General features: G+C 39.3%; 1 protein-coding gene across 9 annotated transcripts in view; it reads left to right on the top strand.

Annotated features, from left to right (window-relative positions):
* The window catches only part of LOC131685069 (adenylate cyclase type 3), a 145,020-nt gene that overhangs the window by 11,694 nt on the left and 109,612 nt on the right, over positions 1-23,714 (top strand). The gene's annotated exons all lie outside the window — the stretch shown is intronic.

The raw sequence follows: 23,714 nt of genomic DNA, 5'->3' as shown, positions 1-23,714 counted from the left end.
GCTAGAGCTGGACGCAGCTTGCGTCAAATCAACGAACAATAGGGAAAAAATGAAAGCGAAAAAACAGTTAAATTAGCCGTGAAATGAGGTACTAATTTTCACGGAACAGAAAATATGACCTCATGAAAAATAACCAAATATCAACAATGGCAGCAAGCGATGACATTTTTCGGTGAAGATTGTAGATTTCACTGTTTCGCGCCGAGGGGAAAAAATTTTACAAGTTTTCACAACAAGCAGAAGCTGTGATTCTTCATCACTTTCAACACTGCGAAGGATCGTTTTTGCTTTGATATTCATCATCCCTACTGCTCCGATTCGTAGTGAGTAAACATCTGAGCTAAGCTTTAATTTATATTCATTAAATACGTTACCGAAAGTGGAGGGTTCTATTGAAGAGGGAAAACTTTTTTTTTATTATTTCCACCGAGCTGCTAAAACTGCTTTCTTGTTTTATCAGATCAAGACAGCTAGTAATGAGTAAACAATTCTTTCTGAGCCAAGTTTGATGGACAATCCCTTTGCCATGTAGGAAAGTTATTTTATGACGTTAAGCACATTATGATTAATAACATAAAATGAGTATCATTTCAATACTCTTGAGTCAAACTAAAATGAAAACAGTTACAGAACAATTCAAAGGAAACAATCATGGAATCTTGACTCGTTCCTTAATCCTGCTAGTACAACTTCATTAAACTTACTTTAGATAGAATATAATACTGATGCTATAACTGTTTCATCAATCTAATTCAAAACAAGTGCGTTGATGAATGATGTACTCATTATATTTATCGTTACATTCGTCCTTGTACCTTCTACTCAGCACAGATTCAATTATCCTAATTGGATGGGCACGGAAAGCATTCATTTTAGTACTGTGGCACAAAGGCAGTTAGTGCCTACGAACCAATCATGCTAATCGATAGTATCGAACTGTACATATACGGATAGTTTGTTGTTGACGATACCATAGGATAGATTGAGGTATGTTGAGTGAATTGAAATGAAGAAAGTGGGTATAAATTATCCATTTCAATGCCATATTTTCCTAGAATAGCTTTCATATAGGTCGCAGATTGTTAAAAATTCAATTATGCCCGTGAAGGTCAAACTTATAATACACATTCACTTGTTATTTGTTTTTTTTTATTTATTAAGTCTTTAATATCAAGGGTCATTCGCATTTTTTGAAAATAATATACCTTTCAGAGATACAATTCGATTTACAATTGGTCGGTGTTAAGTCAGACCGGACTAAGCGACAATAAAATGATTTTGAGAAAAATGAGTTTAAAGTTTGAATCGCAGCATCCTTTACATTATAATTGGAAATTAATTTCTGCCATAATTCTTGTTTATTGATACATATTTGAAATCTGGCAAAAGTCGAATGTAGATAAAGAAATTCTTTATCCATTGCTATCATTATCTCATTTTTGATGTTTTGCGACTTAGGCCGGTCTGACTTAACACCGACCAATTCAAAATAGGTAAAAACATAAATAAATAATCGAATATCATTTCTGTTTACTATCCTGGGCGCACTTCTCACTGCTGCTTGTGTTAATTTTCTTTCTTGGTGGTGGGCAATGGTCTGGTTTACTCTCTGTTGCTTGCCGTTCATTCCGTCTGCCTTTCCATCACTTCTGTTTGTGTCTATGTCGTCGTTTCTAAAGTTTTGATTTTCGCTGTTACATGTTTGGCGCTTTTTGTGTTTCCGAGTGACTCTGGTATAGCCGTCTCCTTTATGTATCCTCCAATTTTCACTTTTCACTTCACACTCTTGAATCTTGACTCTTGACTCTTGACTCTTGGCTCTTGACTCTGGAATCTTGACTCTTGACTCTTGAATCTTAACTCTTGAGTCTAGGTAGAACCTATTTTTATCCACTAAGGAGAAAATTGTTTAAAATCACATTTTCGCGTTAAGAACAAAACACCTAAACTACATTGGTAATGAAACTTGCGCTTCGACTTCATCTCATCAGAATCCGACACTAACTTAGTGACAAGACTAAGATATCACCGGATAAGTTAGTGTCGGATTCTGATGAGACGAATTCGAAATGCATGTTCCATAACTAATTTAGTTATAGGTTTTGTGCCCTTAACGCGCTAAGCCAAACCAAATTTCGATTTCATTAATTCTCATCAGCTTAATCAGATCTCCGTTTCCTGCGGGACATCACGCAGGACTAGCGGTTTGCTCAAAAACACAAAAAGTGTTTTCTTTAAAGTCACATAAATAAAAAAAAAAAAAGTAAAAGTACAAATAGTGTTTTCATTTTTGGAGCTAGCTTCAATTCGGCGCTTGCTTAGTCCTATCACTAAGTTAGTGTCAGATTCTGATGAGATGCAGTCGAAATGCAAGTTCCATAGTTAGTTTTCCTTTTTCGCTAAACAATATAATAAAATCCATTTTTCTTATGAATTTTAGAACCTAGAAGGTTTTCTATCGATGCGCTTCGTCTTGGAATAAAAAAACTTACATATAATCTGTGTAATTTACACTTCTTGGTACGTATTTATCACACGGAATCGTTATTATTCCCATTACTAATCAACGAAAGAATCTTGAAACCAAAAACAAAACAAAATTATTGAATATTGATGCAGCTTACGCCACCATTTTTTTAAAACAATATCATTCAACTGTGCTACACTGATCTCATTATTCTGTTCGTGAATTGTTTTCGAATGCTTTTGGCAATAACTCATAAACATACACAATGAATGTCAGCATGAATAGATATCATCCACAAGGAGCAGATCCAGTTATAAGATGTTTTACCCTCATCATAGATACATACCGGTCTCAACGTGATACCTTTGCTATCGTCATACTATCATAACCTAAGACAGAATTGATTTTTCCTTCGTCAGAAGAAATCTATTTGAATCGCGAATCTTGCCATATGATCGATATGGTGATGTTTTTTTAAGGTGAAGCAATATTTGAATAACAACAATTTTTTGGTGGTGTTAAACGACGATTTCCATCTTAGTTGCCATTTTGTGACTCTGTCCACAAAGCCTATAGTTAGGATTTGATTTGTAGGAATAAATAAACAAACCGGAAAACAATATCAACATTTTGGCCTTCCCGTGATCTTTTTAAGCATTGTTTCTTAATGTAGTATAACCAACCAATTTTGGACCCCTAGAGGAACGTCAATAATATTTGCCTGCCTGTGTTTTTTAATGCAATACATGCACGAATCTGCTCCAAAATTACCGCTCTTGAAAAAAAAACTGTCAATGTATGTTTTATACATTGACATAATCTCGCAAATGACATGTCTTCACAGTATGAATTTTTCACATTTCAGACCCTTCCACAATAATTTAAATAAATCATTACAAAGAAACCTTTTCAAACACGTAACATGCATGATACCAAATCAGACAAACTAATTGAGTGAATAATACAATTGTATTTGTAAATCCAATCTGAAAATGTAACAATTCCACCGGTTTCTATTGGCTGTCGTTAAAATATGACATGTTTTCGGTGATATTTTTTAAAACTATGAATTCTGTTTAATTTTTAAACAATTAGAGATGACCTAATGATATTGAAACTTAACAGACAACCCAGTTGCATCCAATCAAACAAATGCAGAGAAACCTGACAGTGCAGAAGGAAAACACATTAACAGGGTCCAAAATATTTAGGGGTCCATATTAGGTTGGTCATACAGACATAACACGAAATAAATTTTCATCATCTTTAGAAAACAGCGGTCAATTTGAATTATAAAAAATGCGCCATCTTACCGAACGTGGCGCTAGTAAAGCGATTTTGACACATAGCCAAATGCATTTACGGGCGCACCCTAAAACGTTACTGCCATTTTCATCCTATGCAAAGCAAAACAAATAAAATAGGAATTGTTCAAAATCGTTTCATAGTTTCCTGCACGATGATGATCGGTGAGTTAGGTTCTAACTAATTTAAATGATATGGTCTATCAAATCTAACCAAATGTATGCAATGGATTCGAAGTTGTTGATCCGCGGAACTGATGAAGAAATTCAACGCTGGCGGAATGCAGGAACTATGAAATTTGAAGATACGCTCAGACCATTTTCAATTAGAAGTTTTGTAATGCGATCATTAAAAAGTACATTATGTTACTATGTTTTAATTGCCGCAAGGTTCTACTGTATCGATTTTGTTGGCTATTTTCGGCAAATTTGAGACTAAGAGAAACGAAAGCAATGAAATTGAAAGACGGATAGGTATTCTAGAGCGAATCAGTTATACACTTAGAACGGAAAACTAGAACTAGGCAGGCTCATATGGGCATGATCGAAAGGAAATGTGAAGAATTTTTTGCCTTCTGCAGAGTAGGAGTTGGGCGTTCCACCCAAGTCTACCGCATGGTCTATGGTAGAACATAACTCATCATCATGTTTTACCGCCGGCGTCGGTAGAAGTAGTAGAAGCATCACAATGATTGGACACGCTGTGCATAGGCTCCATTGTTCCAGCTTTTGTTGGTACCTGATAACCAAATCCGGTTGATTGTGATTTAGTTGATGTTGATGAGTGCTTTTTGATTGGTTCGCTTTCAGTTGATGTTGTTGCGTTAGAGGTTTTTGAACATGGTTTCCGGTAGTGTGTCTTCTTGTTACAAAACTGGCACGTAGTGGTCTGTCCTTCATATGTGCACAGCATGATTTTAGATTTGGTTACGCTTTCTATTTCGTATTGAAAGTTCAGGTAGGAAGGAATAGGTTTTGTCACTCACATTCTCACGACACGAACACCGTTGGAAATACCTGGAAAAAAAATTCTCGAGGTTTCAAACCTAGCGGATTCATCCGTTCCGTATTCCGACATGATGGTTGAAATGAATGTATCGGTAGTATGCGGGGATAGATCGTGCAGACGCACATTAATCTTATCATCGTCAATATAAACGGGTATCTTGATTCTAACGTTATCATGCTCAAGGACGTATTGCATATTGTTTTCCATAGCAAAACTTTCCGCAATGGCTAAAGTTCTAAATGTTATCAGTACAGCATTACGAGTGTGGTTGAATTGAATGACGACGACTTCCGTAAGTTTAATCTGCATTTGCACCTTTAATAACTGTTCCTCTCCACGAACACTAGGGCGGATTGAGAAAAGTTTAAAACAGACGGCCACCATATTGTTCAAATTTTGCTGCTGAATTAAAAACATCTTGAAATAAACGTTCGATACCGCACCGATGACAATAACGGTGCACAGTGGCTGGAGGCTGGCCAAAACCTCAAAAATTTATTTTTGAAATATTAATATTTTATATTTTTCTTAAGTTTCTCATGTATTGAATGATGTATATTCAAAATTTTATGATCATTGGATAAGAACACGATTTTTAACATGAGTTTAAACGTAGCAAAGTCCGGACTTTTTAATGATTTTCATTTCCGAAACCATCATTGCTCTGTTCACTTCAAATGCATGTTGCTCTTTTGATTTTGGTCCGATTTTAGCACAACTAGTTTCATTGTGTAGAGGAACGAAAGAACTTGTTTAGTGAATAAAAAACATTTGGTAAATTTGCTTGGAACTATGAATTTTTTGTTTAAATATGTCTGAGGTGGTCAGATCAAAAATACTTTTTTCACTAATGTATTCTGTACAAATTTCGGAATCATTTCGGAACGGTCACATAGTATACATTCTATGGGAAATAACCTCTACTTTTCGAATATCATGGTCTCGTTCTGCGCCTAGGTGCGCAAAAAGTTTTAAGGAGATTTTGAAGCTTTGTTGCTGATATGGAGGCGCAAGGTGTTTTGTTTAAAATAGTTAGACAATCTTCAGTAAACCAATATATTTTACAATGGATTTAAAGTAGTATTCTTCATTTTTTATGATATTGCTGACATTGGTGAACAGTAACGGAAAATCTATCATGAAAACGGGATCATAGTTATAAGAAAGGTTCAATGACACTGTATGGAAAAATGCATTTAATATTTTACGACTTTTGACATCAACAATGAGCTCAGCACCTCAAAATTAGCTTAAATTGTGATTTTCATCCAAATTAAGTAACATTTGAGGTTTTGTCCGACTTTTGTTTGAAGACCCGCCACTGTGCGGTGCTTTATTGTTCACACACTGTGCACTGGCTTGGGACGACTGTTATTTTTCGATTGTTTTGCTTGCTTATAGTACTGGCGGGGTACATGTAGACAGCAGACTGTTGGTAGAAACGTTCATTCGATTCACTGCACTGTGTACAACGAACGATTTTAGCTTCCGATCCGTTCGAGATGATAAAGTAGACTGATATGTGATTTTCATGTTAGGCTCTTCAAATTTGAGAACTGTAAAAATAATGCCACCTTTCATTTATATTGCATTTGACAAACTGTGTGGGCATTGTCGCCAGAACTTTGGTTGAAAAAGAGATTGTGCAATGTGTTCAACAGATGTCGCTAGTATATGGCGGGGATGATTTTTTTTTATAATTTTCTTCAAAGTGTTACGTTTGTTTGTGTGTGGAGTAGAGTGACTGGAAATAAATGACCCCTATCGGCTACCCCACCCCTGATTAGATTCCTAGTCCCACCAGGAGTACTTGCACCAAATTTGAAGCAAATCGGACAAGTCTAGCTATCGGACCAACGTGCTTGAAGTTTGTATGAGATTTTTCGACAATTTACATGGAGAAAACCCACTAACTCGCATTTTTTCCGCTAGGTGGCATTGTATGTATCGTATTATCACTGTAAGTAAAAGTAAGAAAGAAAATTTAATTGTCTACAACTTTGCCGAAGACTGCTAGTGAATTCAGCTTTGTTAAAAGAAGTTATTAAACTTTTAGTGAAGTGATGTTTGAGTCAGTTTTGCATGGGGCCTAGCAGTGCATGGTTGTGTACCAGTACACGATTCGCGCGAACTAAACATTTTTGTGAAATAACCATAAGATTTAGCTCTATGGTATGTTCAGAAGAATTGTAGTAAATAATACGGGACATGTTTTGGTTAGATCATTTTAGTTCCACATTCTACCACAGAGGGCGCTAACACTAACTTTTCAACGGAAAGAGATAGAAATTAGGTGTCTTCTACAAAGTTGTAGAACAGGCATTTTGCAATAATTCTTCCGAACATTATTGTGATATTCTGTCTCTCTTCTATGAAAAGTTAGTGTTGGCGCCCTCTATGCGGTCATATTTTGAACTAAAATTTTCCAACCAAAACATAACTCGTATTATGTCTTATAATTCTTCTGAACATACTACTGAGCTAAACCTATCGATTATTTAACAAAAATTCATAGTTCGTGGAAATCGAGTACTGATACACAACCATGTACTGCTAGGCCCCATGCAAAACTGACTCAGATATCACTTCGTTAAAAGTTTAATAAGTTCTTTTAGCAAAGCCGGATTCACTAGCAGTCTTCGACAAAATTGTAGACAATTAAATTATCTTTCATATTTTCACTTACAGTGATAATACATGCAGTGCCACCTAACGACAAAAATTCGAGTTAGTGGGTTTTCTCCATGTAAATTGTCGAAAAATCCCATACAATTTTCAGGCACGTTGTTCCGGTAGCTAGACTTGTCCGATTTGCTTCAAATTTTGTACAAGTACTCCTGGTGGGACTAGGAATCGAATAAGGTGTGGACCGATTGCGTTTTCAAAAATTCATTATTTATCTGGGCAGTCTAGTGTGGAGTTATTGTAACATCTATGTGAACGGAAAAGGGCAGTTTGAAGCACAGACAAGCAGACAAAAATCAGCCAATTCCAAAACGCGTATAATTTTCTCCCTAGACTATGGAGCAGTAGTTGCAAAAACTTCATAGTAAAGTCATAATAAAATGTGCCATCTTCAAACGGTGTTGCCAAGACCTCATATGTAAATGAGCATAATAGCAAAAGCATGTAATATGGGTATACGATTCTGCAATCGGTTAATGTAGAAGTAATGGTAGAATTAGTAGCCTTCTATGTGGTCTAATTGTTAAATAAATTTAAAAGTTACAAGGAAATTATAATACGCGATTTTCTTCGTTTGATGTTTATGTTAGATATATCTATTGAATGTGTATGTATTGAAAAAAGCTCTAGAAATATCTGTTAGTCTATCTTCGGAGTTCATAATCTTGGTAACAAAACGTTGTCAATGACATAATATCAGATTATGTTATCTCCCTATCTATCGCTGCGATTGTGATGGTTGTATACATTGCAGTTTTCACTTTCGATTATCCGTAAATGTTATGTGCCATTAGTCGTAAATGTTAATATTGTGTTCGTCGTCTTTTCGACTGTGTCCGCCAACGGAGACATTAAAAGACAACCCAAACCTTCATCTCGTCGAACCCGCCCACCCAAAAAAGCACGGACGTGAAACAAACCAAGTTTCAATACTTGAAGCGTTGCTGTACTGTAGCCTGCGGGTTAAGAAGAGACGGTAACGATATTTTTAGCGAGGGTTGGCAAAGGAGCTAAAAATAGCTTTTCGTCTCCTGATTATTGGAACAGCGCGCGTGGCGGTTGCTTCAGGCAATCGAACTGAGTTCGTTTCGAAATAAATTTACTAGCTGGATCGACAATAATCGGTTCAATGGTAAATTTGCATGATAATTACCTTGCCAAAGGGAATATTTATTGCTCGTCAATCACGAATCCTTGTATTTTCTCGGTGGCTGTTAAACGGAATTAATTTGTTAATTTGTCGATGATGTTTAACTTGATATAAGTACACATATAAATATCAAAGGCAGTTTGGTGAATAAGCTGAACTATGTACTCTCGTCAGAACTAAGCTTATCGTTCCAACAATTTGATCATTTCCCGTTCCCTTGAATTAATGTGTAATATCCGCCCACTCGGGGTTTCTACTTTTTAAGCGTTTAATACACGGGAAACCGCGAAAATCGTGCGGAATCCATTCAACTTGTGTACTCGGAATATTTTTCTCTATGATGATGATTGCGTTCCCCGTCGGGCATTTTGAATTCGGAATATTCAATTCCGATGAATGAATACACCCTATTTCCATCATCCACTCGAGTGCAAAGAGGTTCGCAACCAAATTCCATTTTATAGATGAATTTCTCGTGGAAATCGATCGATATAGGTTCTATACTTGCTGTGGTTAGCTCTGTTCTGGATGATGTTTTAACGTTCATGATGGTAGATCGGTTTTGATGGATTTTTTTATTGTATCAACATCCGCGTGGAATCGTCAACTATTCCCAGCAAATAACCCCTTCCCAGCGAGGTCTGCATAAGAATCCACTAGAAAAACAATCAATGTGATTCAAATGAAAAAAAAACAACGAACTTGTGGAGGTCGAATGTGAGATAGTGAAGAAGTAAAATATGTCATTTATACGCCTTGATGTGCAATAGAATCCATCAACGTACTCGAGAGAATTTTCTATGCTATATACCTTCGGGTGATAGAACAGGAAAACGTGTCTATCGTGAACGATACAAGTGTAGTTAGTCTACAGAAGGAAGAGGAACTGAAAAATGGTACAATCATATGCTGTTTTCACTTTTTGTTCCATATGGAATTTGAAAGTGCACCAGTAATGACTCGAATCATAAAATGAGTAGAGGAGACCGGGGCTAGTTGGCGGTGTTATCAGTTTTCGTTTTTTTACCGCTTTGATGTAGATAGATTTTGCAAAATAGAACACGTGGCATGGAAGGGCAGAATGTTGGCAACATCTCTGAATTTTATTAAAACGTTTGATGCATTGTCTCGATTTTTAGAGACAAAAATATGTGACGCGGAAAATCCGCCAACTTACCCCGGCCCAAGGGTAAGTTGGCGGTATGTATAGGTATACCAAAAAATAAGCAATCAAATGGAGAATCACTTACTTCATGGGTCCTTTTAGAACGTGCTGAATATATTTTCAAGAAAACAAGAATATTAACAGACATTTGCCATTATATTTTAGTGTCAATACCCCGGAATATTGACTTTGACGTGTACTCCATATTCAAAAGCAAATTTTCGAAATTCTTCAGGCGGTTGGCCGAAGTAAATGTTTCCTGCATGGAGATACACAAGAAAAAGATTTTCTTACTTTGGAGTGAATTCCAGAAATAAATTTTTTGATGACTTTTTTGCATCGTAAATAGTATCGTCAACTTACCCCGCGAGCAGCACCGCCAACTTACCCCCACGATGTCTTTTTTTAACAACTTTACGCAAAAAAATTCAGCATCTCTGAAACTTCAGGATATGAAAAAATGGGCTTTCCTCTTTCATTTGAAACCAACATCAAAATAATCCGTCGGGGGGTCTAGAGCAACTTTTTTCGTGAAAACATAGATTTCACAATGGAACTAGTTCATATTTCTGCCCCTAGATGGTGCTTTATACATTCGAACAACCCTAAAAGTGAGAATCTGATAGATAATTTAATTGTCTACAGCGTTTTTAACAACTGAAAACCGGTTTGAAATTATCCGGAAAAGCTGTTTGATATTTTGACGAAGTCTGAGTTAGTATCACAGAAGATTTAGTGGTTTGCAAGTAAATTCACACGCACTTTTTTATTTTCCAAATAGTTGTGTTTAGTTGAACAGTGAATTCAGCGGAATTTGAGAGCTTGGAAAGTCTCATTTTTTAGCTGAAAATTATAATTCCAGATTCCACTTGATATAGGGCACCATTAATATTTTTGGGATGAGAAGTCTTAGATAAGTGTTGACCAAACTAGTATGATATTAATATTCTTTTCTAAGATATTGATTGATTTCTCCCGCAGAAGCAGCTTTTTCAATGATGTATGTCTTCTTTTTCATTTTTTCGATTGTTCTCGGGGATAACTGATAACAATTCTTGCATGAACCTCCTACTCTGTTAGCATCTTTGTTTAAAATTCACTTGTACTGAACTTCAACCTTTATCTTTGAACAAACTCAATAAAACTTTTAACACCATTGCAATATTTCGCCGGATTTCATTGTAACGCTTGGTTAAAAACGCTGATTATTTGTTTTCAAAATTAACTCAATGTGACAAATAGTGAACAAAAAACTTTGAGTTTTTGGATTAAGATAATGTTTTTTGGGATACAAATTCGAGGATTTCTAAGGTTTTTCTTGTACTCAAATCATATTTTGTTTTCAAAAATAATACATTTCGCATAATCTAGGATTTAGTAACGATTTCGCGTATAATTGATAGGAAATGGCCGTAAAAACCAACTGCCACAATATACTTTGCGTAGAAAATTTGAATAAATCGTTTCACGCTAACCACTAATTTGGATAGTCCTGCTGTGGTTTGCGTTCAATTAGAAACGGTCTGTCCCATCATTTCGGAACTATAATAACGGACTTAAACGATCATAACCTAAATTATGCGACGTATGGTCCTTTCTAAAACATAAATGTAAGCATACCCTTGTAACCAAGCAATACCTTCCGATGAATTGTAGTTCCTTCGAACCTATCGGGAAAGACTACAAATTTGAGCCAACAGCACAAAAAGTTTTCTGTCTCTGTCAAACATCCTAATTTTCAGAAGATCGATTAGAATTGTCAGCGAAGAAGTTGTAATGAATTCCGTCAAATATTTTCATGCCACTATACCCAATTATTTTCTTGGCAATGAAATAAGTGCGAGAAAATATATTTCCAAGCCACTAAGCCACATGTGAAACTATCTAACTTCGCTAAAATCTTAAACAACTCTTCCGGGTGATTTCCAATCAATTTTTAGTTGTCAACAAACTTGTAGACAATTAAATTTTCTATGAAATTCTCACTTTTAGTGTTATTCGAATGTCTAAAGCACCATCTAGGGACAGAAATATGAACTAGCTCCAGTAGTAAAACCTATATTGTAACGAAAAAAACTTAAAAAAGGTTGCTCTGGACCCCCCGACGGATTATTTTGTTCTTAATTTCAAATGAAAGGGGAAAGCCCATTGTTTCATATTCCTAAGTTTCAGAGATGCTGAATTTTTTTGCATAAAGTTGTTCTAATAAATACACCGTGACCCCAACCGTATATTTTATAAAAACTATTTAAAAAATAACTTTTGGTTGTGGATAGATGTAATACCTATACGGATACTGAAAGCTCATTTCACGTACTAAAGAAAAAAAATAATCATTCGGGAAATAGATTGAAAATCACTCTAAATAACACAGTGTTTCATGAAATTTACTTGGTATGCGTGAAAACACAATATCGCCCACAACTTCTACAAAACAATATGTTTTGCAACCGAAATATATTGGATAATGGGTTTCACATAACTTGAGGTAAGGGAAAAATACATTCGAAATTCACTCCACCCATCATCTTCTGATACATCTCATGCTTCCAATTGCTGTGTTTGTCTCACGAAGTGAACGCCAGGAAGTATACACTGAGCTTGTCGCAAAGCTCATTCGCAAAAGCAGCTGTGCGGCACTCAATTGTCTCCCGTTCATTCAAATCCGGGTGCCTCTCATTCTCTCAATATTTTCTAAGAATGATGTTTGGATGTGGGTGAATCAGATTGGAATATTATTGTTTTGGTTTGCGAGCCACTCGATGAGTCTCATCTTGATTCAATCATCATATTCAATCATTGAGTCGTTGAATCGGTTCTTTATCTATTGTAGAGGTAATACATGGAAAGATTTATGGTTAGAAGTGCAAAGGAAAAATAGCTCAAAAGGGAGGATGCGCAAGCTTATCGTTTAACGGCTAGCGTGACCTACCAGCAGAGTTAAAAATAATTGAAGCTCTTCTTTGACAGCTGAAAATGAACCTGACGCGACTTGCGGTGAATAGAGAAAATATTCATTCGAATATCCATCCTTATTCATTCAGTTGAATATCGGACAATATATCCATTTCACTAATTAGGGTGAAGTGCCTATTTTCACCATACTAAGGAGAGCGCCTCACTGATTTATTAATTATTCGGCCTACAAACAATGGAATGCGTACAAATTGGCATCAATAGCTTTGCTTCGTTGTTAAGTACCAAGATAATAACATACATGCGCTGAAAACAGTGAAATTCTCGTGTTTGAGCGCAACGAAAACACGAATCGAGTGCCCCTATTGTTGCGCTACCATTTGACTCAATGCGTTAAACAAAGATGGCAGACACTGCTCTAACCAACGGCTTCAAATGGGTAGCGTGATAATAGAAACATAGCGATAATGGGCTCATCACCCTATCTAGGAAAATGTTTTCAGATGCCGGTAAAGCATATGAAACAACAATCATCATCGCTTACATTGTGCCAGGGCCTACTTTGATGCGTTTGATTCGTGGCTGCACGGTCGCTTCGTGTAATAATCGGAGACGAATGAAAATCTGCATGGATGAATAGGCGGTTTGTTCGTTTGACGTTTTCAGCTGCGTCACTGAATATTGAAAATGAATGCGGCTGAATATGATCAATTTTCATTCAATGAATTTGAATATTTTTAACTCTGCCTACCAGTTACTGACTTTATTTCTTCTGCGTCATGTTGAAGTGTTTTTTACCATATGTGTATTTATTAATCTATCTGTCCTTTGTACAGTTAAAATATTATCGTTACAGTTAAAAACTGGAAAATGTAACCAGCGACAATTTTTTCTCTTGTTCAATGCTAAATTCACGACGTTGGGAGTAGTGTGGATTCTTGCGCATCATTATATGAAAAATTCGCACTACTTCCGACGTGATTCCATTGTTCAAAACCAGAGAAAATACGATTGTGGCTGGTTGGATTTTCCAGTTTTCAACTGAAACCACAATATTTCTTTGGATATCATAACTCACATGTCATTCAAGGTTATAGCATCCAAAAATAATGTATGAGGCGTTATAACGACCAAAGGCTAAATTTAAAAAAATAAATGCATCAACACATCTAAAATCATCCCAACGGAACACCTGTAAGTACTATTTAATCCTAGTCAAACTAGCCACAACCAGTTTATAATGAAACAACCGATAATGAGCCGTGATCGTTTGTTTTATTTGATCCGAAATTCTGACAGAAACCTCAAACCAGCTCATATTCTGGATGGAAATGAAAACATCTTTTTCGACAACTGCCGATCGAGCCAACCCCATATAAGGTGTTTATACACGATTAAAGAGTTTAAGCAGAAAGTCGAATGATGCCGTTTTAAAATCCTAGAGGGCGAATATCTTTCGAAATTATATTTTTGATACGGGTTTAGCAACTAGTTTCCAGCAATAGATATCTGACGTAAATAAAAAACCACCTGCCGAGAAAATTCTTTTTGTCCCCAACATTTATATATTTATTGAACAGGCTTTAGAGTAGATGCCGGAAACTATTAAACGCTGTACTGATTTAATGATTATTTAATTAGTAATATCTATCTGATGCGACTTTGGACAATCTAATAAGTCAAAAAGCTTGCGATTCGATTATTTTCGATTTATTATTATACTGTGTAAGGGATCATATATTTCCGTCCAAAAAACATCGTTCTATTGACTGAATTTTCAATTGCGAAATGAAATGTTTTCTTTCCATATTTTAAAATTTACAATAAATATTATCTAGCAGAATCTCAACATGATAATGCACTCGCTTCTATTAATTGTTGCCGAAAATTAAAAAAAAACTAGCTATGCATTCGCCTGATTTATCATTTTCGATAAAGCACAACAACGAAACGTCAAATTTCTGACAACCATGAAAACGCTCGTTTTGTAATATTACCATGACTGAGAAACAGTTCGTTTCTGACTCGGCCAGCGGTCCTAATTGCACTGTGTCTCGCTGAGTCTGTCCAGCAAATGAAAGTTTTGCAAAAAAATACTACACGGATGTCACTATATTTATTGTATCACAAAACAACGTGAAAAAGATTATTTCAAAACCCACTCGACAAGCTCGTTCCAAAAACAAAAAAATAAAAGAGCTTGATAAATATTGATATCCGGCATTATCCCGATGAGCTAGAAATGAAAAAAAAAATTATTCAACATACGTCTTGTTGGAGTCACTACGTTTTTGCCTTTGTCAATAGAAAGGTATTGCAATTGCTCTGAAAACCGACTTTTTAACGGAGGGCCGAGTGACATATACCATTCGATTCAGTTCGTCGAGTTCGGCAAATGTCTGTGTGTGTATGTATGTGTGTGTATGTATGTGTGTGTGTATGTGCGTCTGTGTGTGTGTACGCGAACACAATCTCACTCACTTTTCTCAGAGATGGATGAACCGATTTTTACAAACTTAGTCCCAAATGAAAGGTGCAACGTTCCCATAGGCTGCTATTGAATTTCTAATGGATCCGACTTCCGGTTCCGGAATTACAGGGTGATGAGTACGATCACGCAGAAAACGTCGATTTTAAGAAATTCTGCAATGAATGTATAATGGTGAAAAATTTTCCAAAATGTGACCACAACTGCTTCGATTTGTAGTACTAGGTCATTAACAGCCATTCAAAGTCTCTTTGGTCACATTGGCCACCATCATCGGTTCCGGAAGCCCCGGCGGAAGTATCCAAATTCAGACTAACAGTCACATCGGTTTCTCGGAGGTGGCTAGACCGAATCAACCAAACTTAGTCTCAAATGAAAGATGTTGCGTCCCCGTAAATGGCTATTAAATTTTATCCCCAACCGACTTCCGGTTCCGGAGTTACGGGTTGTGGCGTGCGATCACATAGCAAATTGTGGTTCAAACCGATACCCTGATGGAAGCAAAAAAGGTAAAAATTTCACTAAAATGTCTCTCAAATAACTTAACTTTGCAGTTCTAGGTCACCGACGGCCAAACAAACTTTCGTTGACTACATTGACCACCATAGACGGTTCCGGAAGTGCCCAGGAAAAGCGGCCATCTTTCATAACTAGCAAACTCATATCAGTTTCTCGGAAATGGTTGGGCCGATTTTCACAAACTTAGTCCCAAATGATAGCTCTATTATCCCCACAGATGTCTGTAAAATTTCGCACGGATCGCTTGTATGGTTCCGGAAATATAGACTGAACGGTCCGGTCACACATGAAATTCCCATATAAGCCGGAACTCAAAATTTTTTTCAAAGGGGGGACCCCATGAAATTTCAAAAATCGAATTCGTATTTTTGATGCCAAACATCTTTAAAATGCATGAAACGTCGAGATTTTATGTTATCACGAAATTTTTTTTTTTTGGAAATCGACTTTTTGGGACTTTGCCGATTTTGCACCTTTTTGCCTTTCTCAATAGAAAGGTATTGCAATTGATCTGAAAACCGACTTTTTAACGGAGGCCCGGAGGGCCGAGTGACATATACCATTCGATTCAGTTCGTCGAGTTCGGCAAATGTCTGTGTGTGTATGTATGTGTGTGTGTATGTATGTGTGTGTGTATGTGCGTCTGTGTGTGTGTGTACGCGAACACAATCTCACTCACTTTTCTCAGAGATGGATGAACCGATTTCTACAAACTTAGTCCCAAATGAAAGGTGCAACGTTCCCATAGGCTGCTATTGAATTTCTAATGGATCCAACTTCCGGTTCCGGAATTACAGGGTGATGAGTACGAACACGCAGAAAATGTCGATTTTAATAAATTCTGCAATGAATGTATAATGGTGAAAATTTTCCCAAAATGTGACCACAACTGCTTCGATTTGTAGTACTAGGTCATTAACAGCCATTCAAAGTCTCTTTGGTCACATTGGCCACCATCATCGGTTCCGGAAGCCCCGGCGGAAGTATCCAAATGCAGACTAACAGTCACATCGGTTTCTTGGAGGTGGCTAGACCGAATCAACCAAACTTAGTCTCAAATGAAAGATGTTGCGTCCCCGTAAATGGCTATTAAATTTTATCCCCAACCGACTTCCGGTTCCGGAGTTACGGGTTGTGGCGTGCGATCACATAGCAAATTGTGGTTCAAACCGATACCCTGATGGAAGCAAAAAAGGTAAAAATTTCACTAAAATGTCTCTCAAATAACTTAACTTTGCAGTTCTAGGTCACCGACGGCCAAACAAACTTTCGTTGACTACATTGACCACCATAGACGGTTCCGGAAGTGCCCGGGAAAAGCGGCCATCTTTCATAACTAGCAAACTCATATCAGTTTCTCGGAAATGGTTGGGCCGATTTTCACAAACTTAGTCCCAAATGATAGCTATATTATCCCCACAGATGTCTTTAAAATTTCGCACGGACCGCTTGTATGCTTCCGGAAATATAGACTGAAAGGTCCGGTCACACATGAAATTCCCATATAAGCCGGAACTCAAAATTTTTTTTCAAAGGGGGACCCCATGAAATTTCAGAAATCGAATTCGTATTTTTGATGACAAACATCTTTAAAATGCATGAAACGTCGAGATTTTATGTTATCACGAATTTTTTTTTTTTAAATCGACTTTTTGGGACTTTGCCGATTTCGCACCTTTTTGCCTTTCTCAATAGAAAGGTATTGCAATTGCTCTGAAAACCGACTTTTTAACGGAGGCCCGGAGGGCCGAGTGACATATACCATTCGATTCAGTTCGTCGAGTTCGGCAAATGTCTGTGTGTGTGTATGTGTGTATTTTTTTTTTTTTTTACAATGGAGAAGACCTTTATGTCCTAGCCCAGTACACGTGCTAACGGTAGGGTCCAATCTACCACACGGGGTGCACTGGGGGCGTGTCGGACTCGAATGGTGACCAGCCATTAATACCGACTAAACTCCATTGGGCTCCGCCATCATTCCTCCCAGGAACTACCTCTCGGTATTACTTCTGGGGGGATGGCTGTACTATATGTACTCATTCACTCTCACTCACGCGATCATACATCCTGTATGAGGCTTACTTGGGTGCTCTCTCAATCACACTTTGATTCACTCTCAAACACTCCCACATGAGGCTGACTTTTGTGCTCACCTTTTACGTTCCATGCGAGGCTGACTTGTGTGCTCACCTTACTCATTCCTTGCTAGGCTTACTTTTGTGCTCGCCCTACCCATCCATGTGAGGCTGACTTGGGTGCTCACCCTATCACCTGATTCACTCTCAATCGTGCCACTCTATTGTACCTTTGTCACTCCCTCTGGCATCCCATGTGGGACATTTTTCTTAGGCCCCACTTCTGACATACCATGCGAGGCTGACTTTTGTGCTCACCTTTTTCATTCCTTGCTAGGCTGACTTTTGTGCTAGCCTCTACCAACCTGTGAGGCTGACTTTTATGCTCACCCTTAACATGCAGTGTGAGACTGACTTGGATGCTCACCCTTTCACTCCTCTGCCACGCCATGAGGCATCGATAGCTTAGTTCCAACATACTACGCTACGACCCTCCCGTCTTGGCATGAGGCAGTCCACTTATACGCCTATACACTCACTCTTCTGTCTTGCTTCGGGGTGGCTGGGTTTACCCCTTACGCGGTTGCCATTCGCTGCGCCAACCTACCTCGGCATGAACAGACCATTCACTCTCTTATTTTGCGCTTGGCCTTTTTCGCTCCAACTAACCAATCACTAGTTAGCCGTGCCCGCCGTCTGTTGCTCGGTTCGCCAGATTACCTGTAGCCTACTGGCAATCTGGATGGTAGCAGCCGAGACTGCGTTCCACTTCTCCACCGTTTGACACATCCGCTGAATAAGGGTATCCGGGGTTGTGTCCCAGCCACAGACGTCAAGCATTGCTCTTCTTTCGACGTCGAACCGATGACATACGAACAGTATGTGCTCGGCAGTTTCATCTACACCTGGGCAGTCCGGGCAGACTGGGACCTCCGCGTGTCCGAACCTGTGGAGGTACTGACGGAAACAGCCATGGCCTGACAGGAATTGTGTCAGGTGGAAGTGAACTTCCCCATGGGGTCTTCCCACCCAGCTCGATATGCTAGGTATCAGCCGGTGGGTCCACCTACCTTTCGAGGAGTTGTCCCACTCACGCTGCCATCTGGCGACCGAGGTCACCCTGGTGCGCTCGCGGGCTCCCCTATTTCCACGTAGCTCAAAGCACTCCTCATCTTCCCGAATGACCAGCCCGACTGGCATCATGCTCGCTATCACGCAGGATGCATCGTGTGATACCGTGCGGTAGGCAGATATCACTCTGAGGCACATCACGCGGTAGGTGCTCTCCAGTTTCTGTAGGTAACTGGTTACCCTCAGTGCTCTTGACCATGACGGGCCGCCGTACCTGAGGATAGATACGGCAACGCCTGCCAGTAACCTACGTCTACTGGCGCACACCTTTGAGCTGTTGGACATCATTCTCGATAGTGCCGCAACAGCAGTCGACGCTCTCTTGCACGTATAGTCGACATGGCTGCCGAAGGTCAGCTTGTCGTCTATAATGACTCCGAGAGACTTCAGACTTCGCTGTGAAGTGATCGCGACTTCTCCCACATGGATAACTGCATGTTGTGCCGACTTGCGGTTGTTGACGATAACTACCTCCGTCTTATGATGAGCGAGCTCCAGGCCTCTCGCGCTCATCCATTCCTCCACCGTGCTAATCGCGTGTTCTGCGGTTAGTTCTACCTCAGGAATTGACTCCCCGTAGACCTCCAAGGTTACGTCGTCGGCAAAGCCGACGATCTTGACCCCAGGAGGGAACTTCAGTCTCAGAACCCCGTCATACATGAGGTTCCATAGCACCGGGCCTAGGATCGAGCCCTGCGGGACTCCGGCGGTAATCGGAACCCTTTTCTGACCGGCATCGGTCTCGTATAGCAGTACGCGGTTTTGGAAGTAAGTTTCCAGGATCCGGTACAGACCCACCGGTAGGCTAAGCCGGTGTAACGAGAGCGCGATGGCATCCCAGCTTGCGCTGTTGAATGCATTCTTCACGTCAAGTGTCACTAACGCACAATATCGAATACCTCGCCTTTTTCGTTGGATCGCTATCTCGGCAGTATTTATCACTGAGTTGAGAGCGTCCACTGTGGACTTACCCTTCCGAAAGCCAAACTGGTTGCTTGACAGACCGTCCGTACCTTCCGCGTACGGGGTGAGCCTGTTGAGGATGATCCTCTCAAGCAGTTTGCCAGTCGTGTCTATCAGACAGATTGGTCTGTACGCCGATGGGTCGCCTGGCGGCTTCCCGGGCTTCGGCAACAGCACCAGTTTCTGCCTTTTCCATCTATCGGGGAAACGGCACTCGTCAAGGCATCTCTGCATAGCTAGCCTGAACATGTTCGGGTTCGCTATGATCGCTGCCTTGAGAGCGTTGTTCGGGACTCCATCCGGCCCTGGAGCTTTGTTCATTGCTAGGGATTTAGCCACTGCGAGTAGTTCTTCGTTCGTCACTGGAGCCACCATTTCGACCGTGCCCGCACTGTCTCGCAGTGCAGGTGGCCAGGGGCTTGTGGCTCGAGACGGGAAGAGTACTTCGATAATCGTTGCCAACCGGTCCGGAGACCGTTCTGGGGGTGAGGAGCCCCCTTTGGTCTTGGCCATCACAATCCGGTAGGCGTCACCCCACGGATTCGCGTTGGCACTCTCACACAGGTTGTCGAAACACGCTCTCTTGCTGCTTTTAATAGCCTTGTTAAGGGCTAATTTCGCAGCTCGAAACACTTCACGGCGGTTCTCTCTTGCATCCTCGGTGCGAGCTCTTTGCATCCTACGTCTAGCTCTGAGACAGGCTGACCGTAGAGCTGCAATCTCGGCACTCCACCAGTATACCGGGCATCTACCGTTTCTTGGCAGTGTTTTTCTCGGCATAGTGGCGTCGCACGCGCGTGATAGAACAGCTACCAACGCATCCCCGCTTAGACTGTCGGTGTTGGCCTCCAGTCCCAGGGCCGCGGTGAAAGCTTCGCTGTCGAAGTGATTGGACTTCCACCCGCGTACCTGACAGGGATCTCCCGCCCTCGGATGCTGCACACCATAGTTGATCTTAAAGCGGATTGCTAGATGATCGCTATGGGTGTAGCCTTCGTCTACCCTCCATTCCATGCCTGGAGCCAGACTCGGGCTGGCAAAGGTCAAATCAATCCACGCCTCCACTCCGTTTCTACGGAATGTACTAGCGGAGCCATCATTAGCTAGCACAGTATCGAGTTTCGCAAACGCTTCCATTAGCGCTTGACCCCTGCTATTTGTACAGCGGCTGCCCCACTCCACTGCCCAAGCGTTGAAGTCTCCCGCTATTACTACCGGTTTCCGGCCCACGAGGTCCGACGAGAGCCTGTCGATCATCTGGTGGAACTGTTCTATTGGCCACCTTGGTGGGGCGTAGCAGCTGCAATAGAACACACCATTGATCTTGGCAATCGCCACACCCTCGGCGGAGGGGTGTATTACCTCTTGAACCGGGAACCTTCCCGTTGTACAGATTGTGTATGTGTGTATGTATGTATGTGTGTGTATGTGCGTATGTGTGTGTGTATGTGACCAAAAATGTCACTCATTTTTCTCAGAGATGGCTGAACCGATTTTGACAAACTTAGTCTCAAATGAAAGGTGCAACGTTCCCATAGGCTGGTATAGAATTTCTAATGGATGCAACTTCCGGTTCCGGAATTACAGGGTGATGAGTACGAACACGCAGAAAATGTCGATTTTAATAAATTCTGCAATGAATTTATAAAGGTGAAAATTTTTCCAAAATATGACCACAACTGCTTCGATTTGTAGTATTAGGTCACTAACATCTATTCAAAGTCTATTTGGCCACATTGGCCACCATCATCGGTTCCGGAAGCCCCGGCGGAAGTATCTAAATTCAGAATAACAGTCACATCGGTTTCTCGGAGATGGCTAGACCGATTCGACTAAACTTGACCTCAAATGAAAGGTATTGCGTCCCCGTAAATGGCTATTTAATTTCATCCCGATCCGACTTCCGGTTCCGGAGTTACAGGTTGTGGCGTGCGATCACATAGCAAATTGTGATTCAAACCGATACTCCGATTTAAGCAAAAAAGGTAAAAGTTTCGCTAAAATGTCTCTCAAACAATTTAAATTTGCCGTTCTAGGTCACCGACGGCCAACCAAACTTTCGTTGACTACATTGACCACCATAGACGGTTCCGGAAGTGCCCGGGAAAAGCGGCCATCTTTCAAAATTTACGAACTCACATCAGTTTCCCGGAAATGGGTGGGCCGATTTTCACAAACTTAGTCCCAAATGATAGCTATAACATCCCCATAGATGTCTATAAAATTTCGCACGGATCGCTTATATGGGTCCGGAAATATAGAATAAATCGTCTGGTCACATATGAAATTCCCATATAAGCCGGAACTCAATTTTTTTTTCAAAGGGGGGACCTCATGAAATTTCAGAAATCGAATTCGTATTTTTGATGCCAAACATCTTTAAAATGTATGAAACGTCGAGATTTTATGTTATCTCGAAAAAATTTATTTTATAAAAATCGACTTTTTAGGACTTTGCCGATTTTGCTCCTTTTTTCAGTTTAACATTACCGTGGCTGTTTTATCTTTTACAAAGTTTTAGAACTCGAATAATGATTTATTTTCCTGTATATAGTTGTCATGTGATGTATAATAATAAAATGTAATATATGCATTTAAAAGCTTTTAATGAATATAAACAACGCACACATTCTCGTGATTCATGATTGAGAAAGGCACAATTGCACCGCTAGGTGGATTAAAATAGGTTTTATGTACAATGTATCCAACCCTTAAACCTATTTAGTGTAGCTCTGTATACAAATCAATATAATCTTTACAATAGCTGCAAACAAACAATAATTTCGTTAATTACTCTTAATATGCTATAATAAACACTTTTGCGATTGCTACTACGAAGGGAGAGGAAATTACGCTCTGCAGCGGTATAATGAATTTTTTTTATTCATTTCGTTTATTTGATAGGCACAAATGCGTTAGCTTGGCGGTGCCAAATTTTTTTGTTTTTACATTTTGGATATCTTAAAACTAGGAGGTTACAATGTTGAAATATTTTTTTTTACAAAAGAAAAGAAAGTTTACAGCTATCTTAAGACTAGAAATAAGATTCAATATACACGAGAGGTCCAAAAGATTTTTTTATGAAAAATTTTAAAACAAGGGATTCAGTTTGATTTACAAGAGGGGGAGTAATAGTATTTTACGAAATATTTTATAGTTATCTTAAAACTAACAATATAGTTTAGTACACAAAAGGGGGAACAAATATTTATGAGAAATTTCACAGATATCTTAAAACTAGGGATACAATTCTATTTACAAGATGGAGTACAAGAGTTTCAATAAAGAGTAAAAATTATAGCTATTTTAAAACTAGGAATACAGAATACTAATTTGATTTTTTAACGAAAACTTATGCTTGGTCAAGATATTCAGAGGGTGGCTTATTTCCACATCAGTGTACCAGCAGTTGTATAAAGGACAGGGGAGAGAAGGCGTATGGTGACAGGGAAAGAAGAGCAAAACTTGCAACTTTCGCTCAAACTCAGCGAAACAAATTTACGCCTCAGTCTAGTAAGTCGTCGAGTACCGGATTGGCGGATGGTATAATGAATTTGTTTATAAACGTCGCGTCAGCCTTTCAAAAGAGTTGATTTTAAATTTCACAATTTATATCGCTCTCCGAATGCGACGCTACTATCTCAAATCATTCCCAAAAGCGACATCGAGTCCTCACCTGTGAAGCAACGATTATTATAGAAGTAAAATAGAAAAATTAGTATTCAAACTGTGTTACACACCAATTTTTTGTATTTTATTTCAGCAAAATATTTTGCTGGAACTTTTCAGCCAAACTGGATTTGCTAAGAGTTTAGCTTTGCAATTTTTGTTTCGCTGATTTT

The sequence above is a fragment of the Topomyia yanbarensis genome, chromosome 2 (genome assembly GCF_030247195.1).
Source record: "Topomyia yanbarensis strain Yona2022 chromosome 2, ASM3024719v1, whole genome shotgun sequence".
NCBI lineage: Eukaryota > Metazoa > Arthropoda > Insecta > Diptera > Culicidae > Topomyia > Topomyia yanbarensis.
This window is presented reverse-complemented; position numbering and strand designations above follow the sequence as displayed.